At 37.6% G+C, this 11,359-nt stretch overlaps 1 pseudogene; it reads right to left on the bottom strand.

The window, feature by feature from the left end:
- Positions 1 to 956: 956 nt before the first annotated feature.
- LOC149234806 (fructokinase-like 1, chloroplastic) lies at positions 957 to 10,301 on the bottom strand (annotated as a pseudogene).
- Positions 10,302 to 11,359: the final 1,058 nt, after the last annotated feature.

The following is an 11,359-nucleotide window of genomic DNA, read 5'->3' as shown; positions in this document are numbered from 1 at the left end:
TCAAACATGCCACTCCCAAGATCAAAAACAACAACATTGTTCTCTCCACCCTTCTTGTCCTAGCCATAAGCTATTGCTGCAGCTGTGGATTCGTTGGAGCTACATTCAAGCCAGCAATAATGCCAACATCCTTCGTTGCTTGGCGTTGTGCATCAGTAAAATAAGTTACGCAAGCCCACAAGTTAACAGTGAGAATGCAGTCAAAAATTGGTCACCCACAAATTTGACTTGGTATGTCTGGGTGAGTCAACTTGGCAGACCCAGCTCGGTCTGACTGGGATAGGTCATGCCCTCAGACCCAACAGTTACAAAATCACTGGACAAAAAAGCACAAATTTGACTCACTCAGTCTGAACAAGTCGACTTGGCAAACCCAGCACCTTAGACCCAACCAGGTCTAGTAACAGATTTTCTTTTCTCTAGTGTTTTAACAAACTCAATACAATGCATTTTCAATAAGATAACTATAGAGACTCCATTAATGCTATTGCATACACGTTGAAACCTGATTTTACAAAAAGTGAAATAATTGTAGAATGACTAAAAACATCGTGCACAAATCTAGCAGACTTGCTGAGATCTAAGAAAAGGAATGTACCTCGAAGAACATTATAATTACAGATGACTGATAGTAGCAGATTCTTATGTGTTCTGTAACTCATTATTTAATTTATGACTAAAGCAATAACATGGAAACAAAATATACAAACTTATCCTATCAAACATCTTAAAATGAAAAAGGGTATAGAGGGAATTGACAGGAATTGTGAGAATCCATAAATTTGTCTCTTAAAATATGTGCCACAGCTGGATATCGAATGCTCAAAAGCAATGCCCATGAGAAGAACCTGAAAGGAAAAGTTCATGATGTAGTGCCCAGCGAGACAAAAGGTACCTTAGTACAATAATACATTACCTTGCAACATCAATGGAGCTACGCTAAACCTCTAAATAGCCTACCACAAGGAAGGTACATATACTTGCTCCTTTAGATTCCATGTTGCGCTTTCAGCTAGGAATCCCCAGACAGCACCAATTGTCCATTGTGTGATAATCCCAACACAAATAGAAAATCTTTATTGCTTCTCCAATAGCACTTGATCATCATATAGATCCAGTTGTGAAGTCAGCTTTCTGATAATGCCTGCAAGACATACACAGTTACTAACAATGTTGAACTCTGCATCGACATATCATCCTTCTATTAGAAGTATACGAACTCTTCAGATACATCCTTCAGCAATGTGACTACATTCAATGACTACCTGCTACAATAGCATCACCCGAACCGGTCCTATCACATGTGAATGGCATGACCAAAACATCTTCTGTTCCTATTACTGGACCCTCAAATGTAGGTGTGTAGTAGTGTATACGGAAGGTGCCATTAGTGACAAACAAAATCTTCATGTTATCATGCCATAACGACGCAATTTCCTCTCTTGTGTAACGATAACACCTCCGTCATCATTTCCTTTTTCTTTCTCCGACTGACTGTTCATAGGAATGTGCATAGTATTGAGGCCTTTAATTCCTCTTTCGCTCAAAATAATCCTCATCAATCAAAAATTCCAATTCTTGCATGGTTACCTCAATGACATTTTCCTCATTCCATGCGCTCTAGATAAGTTTCCTTGTCTAATCTCGAGACCTCCAAAGTGGCAAAGGGAGGTTTACATAAAAGAATATAACTCCCCCAAATTCTTTTGACATTTTGATTGCAGCAAGAAGAGTGGCATGCATGGATTCTTCAAGAAGAACCATGGAATTGAAATGAAACATCCTGGCATGCGTGAAAAGTTTAAATATTTAGTCACAGATAAAGATCATTTAACTCTAGCCTCTGGTTATCAGCACATAGTGATTACAAAGCTGTCTGCTTCTGTAAGATGATCGAAAAATTGGACCAAACCAAAAAAATATAAAAAATGGGAAAGGCGAAATATATAAAAGGGGAAACTAATCAAGCACATGAGATAAGGAAAATGTTGCGAAAAAAGAAGAAGTTAGAAGTATACATTTTGTGTGGATGACTATAAGAATACCTCTTTCAGTATGTCGATGTTAATATCAGAAATGTGAAAAGCATCTTCTGCACATGGTTTGACACATTCCATTCCTAATTTTCCTTCCCGACGGGTTACCTTCATGTAGGAAACTGCTATGGATGCATAAGGATCAAATTTAACATCACGAGTTTGGACATGTTCCTTGTTCATTGTGACAACCATTTGATAACCAGTGGGATCATCACCTACTTTACCCATAAATGCTACTCTACCTCCAACCTTACAAGTGCAATAGCAACATTGGATGGTGGTCCTCCTAGTGCCTTGACAAATTCTTGAGGACTCCATTGCAAGCCGTTCCATGTATAAGACTTATCGTCATCCATTTGTCTGTCTGATACCCTAACAGTAGGAATAAACTCTTATGTGCCAAGCCAAAATAGCATACCAAAGGAGGCCAATCATATTCAAAGTTATGATCATCCTCCTCACCATCTGCTTCCAACTCCATACTTTCTTCTTCTTTATTTTCAGTGATTTTCTTTCTCCTAATCTTCTTAGGCACATTGCTCCCACTAATGTCTGCTAAAGTTGTTTTCTCTTCACTTTTTCTTCTCCTCACAATCCTCTTGATAACAGGGGATGTATTCTTTGAGCTTGAAACAACATTACCTACTATTCTGAAAGAATTAGGTCAAAGGTGACAAAGGCAGGTAGCGATTCATTGCAGCCTCCCACAAGCCCTCGAAAATGACTACAACAAAAGAAAAAAAAACCTACAATGCGCTCATGGAGAAAAACAGAATACTTGAAATGACTAGTCGTACTCCTACTTTCCTCACAAGTAAAGGAAACATTTATGCAATAAAACAACTACCTTTCATTCTACGCTTTTGAGGAACCTCTTGAACCTCTGTGAGTGGTGTATTTGAAGTGGCTTCTTCTTTTGGGGATGTTGCACTCACAATGCTCAGTTTATATAACTTTGCAGTCCTAGAGAGAACCAAATGAGGAACAAACAACATAGAACATTTTGGATTGGTCTTGCGCCTACAAAAATTGGGTGTCAGATAAGGGTTGAATGCAATGCCCTAGCTTATGAAATATTATTAGATGTCTATATTTTTGTATAAGATATGTATCCATGTGAAACAGAAAACGTTCGTAGTCCTGTTTTAGTTTGTGGAAACATAGTAACAAAACACATACCAATAAAAAATTCCAATTCTTGCATGGTTACCTCAATGACATTTGCCTCATTCCATGCACTTTGGATAAGTTTCTTTGTCTCATCTCGAGACCTCCAAAGTGGAAAAGAGAGGTTTACATCAAAAAATATAAGTCCCCCAAATTATTTCGACATTTTGATTGCAGCAAGAAGAGTGGCATGCATGGATTGTTCAAGAAGAACCATGGAATTGAAATGAAACATCTTGGCCTGCGTGAAAAGTTCAAATATTTAGTCATAGATAAAGAGCATTTAACTCCAGCCTGTGGTTTTCAGCACATAGTGATTACAAAGCAGTCTACTTCTGTAAGATGATCGAAAAATTGGACCAAACCAAAAAAATATAAATAATGGGAAAGGTCAAATATATAAAAGGGGAGACTAATCAAGCACATGATATAAGGAAAATGTTGTGAAAAAAGAAGTTAAAAGTATACATTTTGTGTGGATGACTATAAGAATACCTCTTTCAGTATGTCGATGTTAATATCAGAAATGTGAAAACCATCTTTTACACATGGTTTGACACATTCCATTCCTAATTTTCCTTTCTGACGGGTTACCTTCATGTAGGAAACTGCTATGGATGCATAAGGATCAAATTTAACACCACGAGTTTGGAAATGTTCCTTGTTCATTGTGAGAACCATTTGATAAGCAATGGGATCCTCACCTACTTTACCCATAAATGCTACTCTACCTCCCAACCTTACAAGTGCAATAGCAACATTGGATGGTGGTCCTCCAATCATTGCAGTGTTGATTTAAATTTTATGGGCACACTGAGAAATAAGGCTAGAAATTACACCTAAAATTATATCCTACAATTTGGAAGAAAACATCTATGAGAATGTTGAGAGACAAAACTGGAAAGTTTCCAGAAGAGAAGAATATAGCTTATATGAGTGTAGACCACCATCTAAAGAGGACACATTATTTAATCCATTTTCACATATTTAAAGGCATCTGTCACCTTTTGAGGTGTTTTGGGATAAGGACACAATGTTGAGGTCTTCTCTACAAATTTAGAGGCTAGCTATTTCCTTATGGAGATGACAAGTAGCATTGTGGGCCTATTTTATTCACTCAAAGGGAAAAAAGGAGGATACCAGGGTCTTTTGTAAAGAAATATTATTTTATTAATCAGGTTTTAATTTGAATGTTATAAATAGAAAAGAGGATTCACTTGCTAAAGTCACGGTTGGAGTTGTGGGAGTTCCTCTACAAGCTTAGTTGAAAAACATTTGGGAGAATGCAATTAAGGGGAAAATTTAATGTGAGGTTTTCGCTCTATGTCGCTTTTATCGATGACTAGGTTTTTTGCAAGGATTTCCATTGTTTTTCCAACTGATATAAGCTTTGAAGAAGGTCAGTCTTGCTCCAATAAGAGGACGTTAGGGTTTAGGTTTTGCTAATGGCAAATATCTTAAATACTGGCAATAATTCTAGACCTTGCTTTAGCATATCACAACACTTGCACTTGCAACAATTATATGAGATCTGGTTTAATATTTCTAAAAAAGGAATGGATGTTTTTACTTTGAGACGAATTACAAGGAGTGGGCCAAATGACTTCATTCAAAATTTTCAGTTGACAGTTTAATGGTTGGAATATTTTCTTAAGGCTATACTATTTAAGGGTAGATTCAGTTTAAGGCAGAATCAAGAGAGTAATACTTCACTTCGAATTATTTGTATAGCATTTTAGATTTTTTTTCTTTCATTCATTTGCAATCACTATTTCTTATGATAACACTGATATATGCCATACTTTGAAATATTATCTCATTGCTTATATTGTGATCATACACACGTACTAAGACAATGTTTCAAATTGATAACCACAACTCCTTACAACCTAACACTTTGATAAGCGCTATTTGAGCGTGTCAATACCCACTGGTTCTAGAGATATTGAATATGACTCAAATTCACTACATTTTTGTGAATAAGATCACTCCCTTAACGAGTAATAAGTGAAGTAAAAATGATTTATCACAAAATCTGAATAACATTATGCTTATGGTCTTCAGTTGCAATTTTTGAATGGTATATAAAGTTGGACTTTATGGATTACTTGTTGCACTTTCCATATGTGAATCGTTTCTATCTAAACAGGGGTTTTAGATTCAGAATTACCTTGTGACTCGAATCAATCTAATTTTATAACAAATTATGCATCACTTGGGATGCTTCACAATTGTTCTCAACATTAATCTACATTTTGTAATCATTTAAGCATCACTTTGGGATTACTTCACACTTGTTCTCAACATTAATCTACTTGTTTGTAACCATTTAAGCATTCACTTTGGGGTATTTCACACTTGATCTCAACATTAGTAATAGCATAAAAAAGGATAATGTGACATTCACTTCTCCTTTTGGGATTAATTCAACAATTTACTTGCAAATTCTCACATCTTTGATGAATGAATCGATTTGATTGAGTTAAGCATAAGAGTAGTCAATTCATGCTAGTATTTTCCAATTTCTCTCCCAACAATCTAAGTTTAAATTGATCATGCAGATTCCCCTGGGATAGGCAATATCCTTGGTAGGGCAAGGCCTTCAAGGTGACAGTGAGTGGCTTGCCTATTATGCATCTAGGTTGTCCCATTGAGGTTAGAACTTTTCCTCCTAGGTGATAATTTGAGTGGTAACAGTGAGTTTGGGTGATATTTATGAGTTAAACTTTAAAGAATAAGTCGGGATTAATTCAGATTCAGCTGATTAGACTCTGTTTCCTCTTAAAACATAGTCAAACTCGCGACTCTACTTGGACTGCAAAGAGTCTGATAACATTGCCAAGAAGCTTCGTATGCATAAATTGCAGAGCAGTTAAGGCATTAGTGGACTGAAAAGAAAATGTCATACATATCAACTTGGTTAATAACTTACTCAGTCCATCTATATTTGAGAAGTGCATCTATAATAATTGAAAAGCCACTGACCTTGAAGAAGAGGGGATGGCTGAGGTTCTGTTCCTCCATCTGTTTGAGGACTGCAAGCCAATCTACTCTTTTGGGCTTCATTATTCTCATCCACTTCATGATTAATTCAGATGGATCGTCCTCTTGTGATAAAAAAATTATATATTTCATCAAGGCCTTGCTCCTTCCAGACAACTTTGGAGGCAAAGCTTCTATGAGCCTTTTTTGTGCCTTATCCAATCCATTGTTGTCTACATCAGCCCACCTCAATCCCTTGCCCTTTACTTGCTGGTTGTCTTTGTCTCCCCCAACATCAGAATCTAATTCGTTCTATGCATCTTCAACCTCAACTTCATAATACTTTTCTTCTTCGGTTGTCGTTGTTTCTGTCGTTAATGGGTGTCCGGGGCAACAAGGTCAGAGTGCAGAGAATCGAGAATGTAATATTCTGGGAGGCACAGAAATTGCAAAGCACGTGGAGCATAAATTGCAATGTACAGAACCCTAGAATTGCATTGCACACATAAATCCTAAGATAAGTCAGCTGGGCATCAAAATCAGGAAAAGCATAGCACTTGGAGTGCATTAAATTTTGATTTGTGGAACCTTAGATTTGCATTTGTGCACAACATAGATCCTATTCAGCATGGGAAAACTTTCAAGGAAACATCCTATTACATATAACAGAAAGCGCAACACCTATAGTAAATTCCAGGGAAGAATAAAGATGACCCTTGCAGTTATGTTTAGCTTCAATTACACAGGCACACACAAAAATAAAAAATAGTTCCATTTTAACCCTCAGTAGATTCAAAGTAGCTTTGTGAATTTGAATGATGAACCTTGGGGTCAACAAAAGAAGTGAGTTAAATTTTGGAAGGAAAATAATGCTAGAAGCAAGACCTGATCATGATTTCTATTCTGTTATGATACCATTGTTAGGCCAGTGCTTTAATTTAAATTTAGATAAAATGATTGGGGTTTAAATATTTCTTTTCTCCTTACCATAACACCCCTATTTTTTTGGCCAAGTCAGGGACTGATTTCCCCAATCTGTTGCTAAAATCTATTCATATCAGAATTGCACTTCTGGGTATATAGCTGAGAATTCTCTTATTTTTCCTGGGAGCCCAACCTAGGCCAGCAATAGTAAACTCCCACATTTTTACAGTGAGACCACAACTCAGCTGACATGGCACTAAAGTTGGTACCAACTTATTATCAGATGCATCTCATGGAAAGTGAGTAATTGGAAAATAAATATGGTACATATGACCATAACCATGTACACAGGATAGTCCTTCCCATTAATATATACACTCCTAAATAAATAAAAGATGAACACTTCTATTTGAATCTGGAAAAATGACTTCTAAATCAAAGTTTTATTCCATGAGATCATTGCTATAGCTAAGAAACAAAATGACAAATTATTTTATTTGTCAGATCACCACACAATGCACTGACAATGGGCTATCTATATGTTTCAACCAAACTGACGGTATAAGCCATCAAACCTTCCAAGATAAAATATGAGTTCATTAGCGAAATTTTGCATCCTGGAATTAGAAGGTAAGTTCGTAACTCAAGTCCAGATATTTCTCATAGCTCAGAGAAGGATATTTTCTCAATTCAACACAAACAGAGACAAACATAATTGTTAGTACACAAACAAACAACAAACGTCAAGAAATCCCTCTGGATCAACTTTACGTTAGAAAATACCCACCCAAAAAAATAGTTTTACATTGTAAAACTGCAAAGTAAGCTGCACCTAAAGCTCCATGGAAAAATATCAAATTGTATTTTTGTATATAAAATTTTATGCTGAACCATCTCAAATTGAATTTTAGCATATACTATTTTATATTGAACAAGGCTTTTTTTTTATCCTTGAGAAAAACTAACCAATAAATCAATGTTAAATTAATTTATTAAGGATAAAAAAACTGAAATGCATACCTCTCAACAAATAATACACAATTTATTAAGGATCAAAAACTTGAGATTCCTACCTCTCAACAACTAATAACACAATATATCGTGCCAGGCTAACATTGATCTATGCTAGTTTATTTATAATTGTTATTTAAATATACACCTTGATTGTTATTCAAATATACACCCCTGTTTAAGAGGATCTATGTTAGTTTATTATTATTTAAATATGAAGTAAAATAACTAATTCATCCCTACCAAGATATGGCTCTGTAATCCATCTTATTAAAATACCATCACATCATCCCTAGACCGGCCTAGAGTAGTTTATTGTTATTCAAATATGATAAGTAAAATAAATAATTAATCCCTGCCAAGCTATGGTTCTATTCTTCATTTTATTAAAATACCATCACATTATCACGAGACAGGCCTAGATTACCTCCTTTCTCTACGTGCAATAGCAAAATAAGATCTGGGCCTAGAGCACCTCCCTTATCTATATGCAATAACAAATTTAATAAGGAATAATACATCTTGATTAAGACAATATAGGTTCCAACTATTTTTAAGAGAAGAAACATAAAGAAACTACAACGGAGATAATAAATGAATTGTTGTCCATAATCTTCTCTTAACAGAAGAAGCATGCCGAAATCCCTATCTAATATGTAATTTATGGAAATCTTTCAGCTGCTCTCTACTTATGACAGCATAGCTATAGAGTTTGGTACAGTGAATACATATTATAGCATCCAGACCACCAACCATGCAATTTCAAAACAATATATTTAAATTTTATCAGAGCAGCTACCTGGATTTCACACAAATAAAAGGTCCTTTATATTTCACGAAGAACAACATTTTTTGCAGAATTAAATGCAATTGTCGTGTCCAACAAAAACATGCACAGGGCATGGAAACCCTAAAGACCTGTTTGGGACCATCAGAAAAAACTGAATAATTTCCACATCTGAAACAAACCCAAGCACATGACATTTCTGATTTACAAGCACAAATCCCCTTTAAATGCTGCAATTATCTCAAAAGTAATTCAAGACTTCATATTGCAACTACCACCCACGAGTTATTACAGAAAATACCTTTCCCAAAGTAATAAAGCATTAGCCGACTTACCAGAACCAACCAATGCACATAATTTTTTGTTTTAAAGGGGGGCTTCTTAGGAGTAAGTTCGCATAAACCCTAAGCCCAAAAACCCCGGTGATTAACCAACGAGCAGCTTCACTTGAAGGACCCGGTTCCAATATTTCTGCACAAAATTCGAGCGTTCATCTCATTGACGGTATCAATAAGCCCTCCTAAGCCCACAGTTCCACCGGAGGCCTCGTTCTCCTTGTCTTTCTTCTCCTCGGGTTTAGCCGCTCTACGCTTAAACTCAGTTGCCTTCTCAAAGAAATTCCCGTAGATTGCATGTATCCCTTCTCCTCATCATAGAGCATGATGTGACCGTGCCATTCATAGACGCGGTGTGCCATTCCCAGATGTGGTAGGTGGACTCTGGGTCCTCGTGGAACCCCACGCAAACATGGTGGTCGCCAATGGTGATGACCTGGCTGGAGTTCGCTTTCAGTTTATCAATTTCCCCCTGGATATAATGTGAACCATATTCTTCTCGAGCTTCCCTCCTCTCTCTCCAATGGGCTCTTGCTCTCGTCTGGGATGATGCGATCATACGAGTTGGATAGGAAGGTATTGGTGTCCAGAAAGGCGCTGCGCATATATAGCCGACTCATCATGGTGCTCACAACCAGGATTTCGAAAGAGCTTTTGGTGGAATACTGGTTCGCCATTTTCCCTCCGATGGCCGATATCCACTCTCGAAGACTTCCTTCCAGTGGATATCAATATATAAACTGCAATGGCCAGGCATATGTGGGCTCTCAAGGAATTTAACAGCTTGGGGATTGGAGGGAACCAAAGGGAAAAGGACGAAAGCCATAAATTTCCTTTGCCTTTATCACCATCAGAGTATCAATCTTTATCTTCATGCCTGATAGTTAAACCCCAAAATCAACATCCTTCAAATTGATATCCTGCAGCAGCATTTAACAGCTTGGGGATTCGAGGAAACCAAAGGGAAAAGAGCGAAAGAAATAAATTACCAGGAAGCGCAGGCATGGCATAAGATGCCACGGGCTTGGGACTCTTCTTGACCTCGACGAGACACATACGGCAATTTCCAGCGATAGACAGGCGGGAATGATAGTAGAAGCCAAGGATATCGATCTCCGCTAGTCACCTATAACAAAAATTCCTACCATTCCGCTGAAGGATGAAGACCATAGCAGAAATGCTTGAACAATTTCCAGCTGAATGTGGACCGCCACGTGTGAGCCTCAGAAACAAAAGAAGGAAGAAAGTCTCTTTCAAAGGAAGGCCTTTCGGCCTAATAAATTCTAAGTAGTAACCTACTCCATCGAGAATCTAACTGTTAATTTCCTCCGTCTCATTTCAAAATTCTGGCCGTTATTCCTTCAAGAGTCTTTTCACATTCTCTTTGATTACTTCAAAAATGCTATCTACACTTCCTTGGAATCAGCGCCCGGGCAGGCAACAAGGCTGTCAAATGTCTCCGCCCATGGATTATAACACCCGCCAATACCGTTCTCATATGCAGCAAAATACCAGAGGTATATTTCCTCCCCATTGTTCTCGCCAATGTCATCGGCACCAAAACACAAGAGGCGGTTTTCCATTCAATTATTCTGACCATTATCATCGGCAACCAAATCCCAGAGGCGGAATCCCTCCCAATAATTCACACCATTATTTCGAGCGGAGTAATCCGAAATTGAAGAGGAGGAAGAAATCTAATAATATCCGAGGAGATCCAATGGTTTGCATAGAGAACGAGAGGATTAATTATCCGTATCAGCCACCTTCTCCCCGCAATAGGAATTCGTTCCTCGTGTGGGAAAGTAATAATGGCGATATCGCATTCGATACTCCACGCGATTACATTGCCATCGCTAATCTTGTTAACCCTAACCCTAACCGTAGCTCGCATTTCGCTCCCGGACCAGACTACCCAGGCGATTACATTCCCACTACTCCAACCATTAACACTAACCGTAGCTCTTATTTTGCTCTCGGACTAGACTACCCATGCGATTACATTCCCACTACTCCAACCATTAACCCTAAACCTAGCCCACATCACAGGCCCGAGCTGTATCACACTTTCACATCTCACGTCATTAATGGTAGCCCTAATCCCAACCCACGGC

This window comes from Pinus tabuliformis, chromosome 8 (genome assembly GCF_031772625.1).
Source record: "Pinus tabuliformis cultivar Carrire ecotype Pingquan chromosome 8, CPIR1, whole genome shotgun sequence".
Classification (NCBI taxonomy): domain Eukaryota; kingdom Viridiplantae; phylum Streptophyta; class Pinopsida; order Pinales; family Pinaceae; genus Pinus; species Pinus tabuliformis.
Note: the sequence above shows the minus strand (reverse complement) of the source record. Positions and strands in the feature narration are given on the sequence as shown.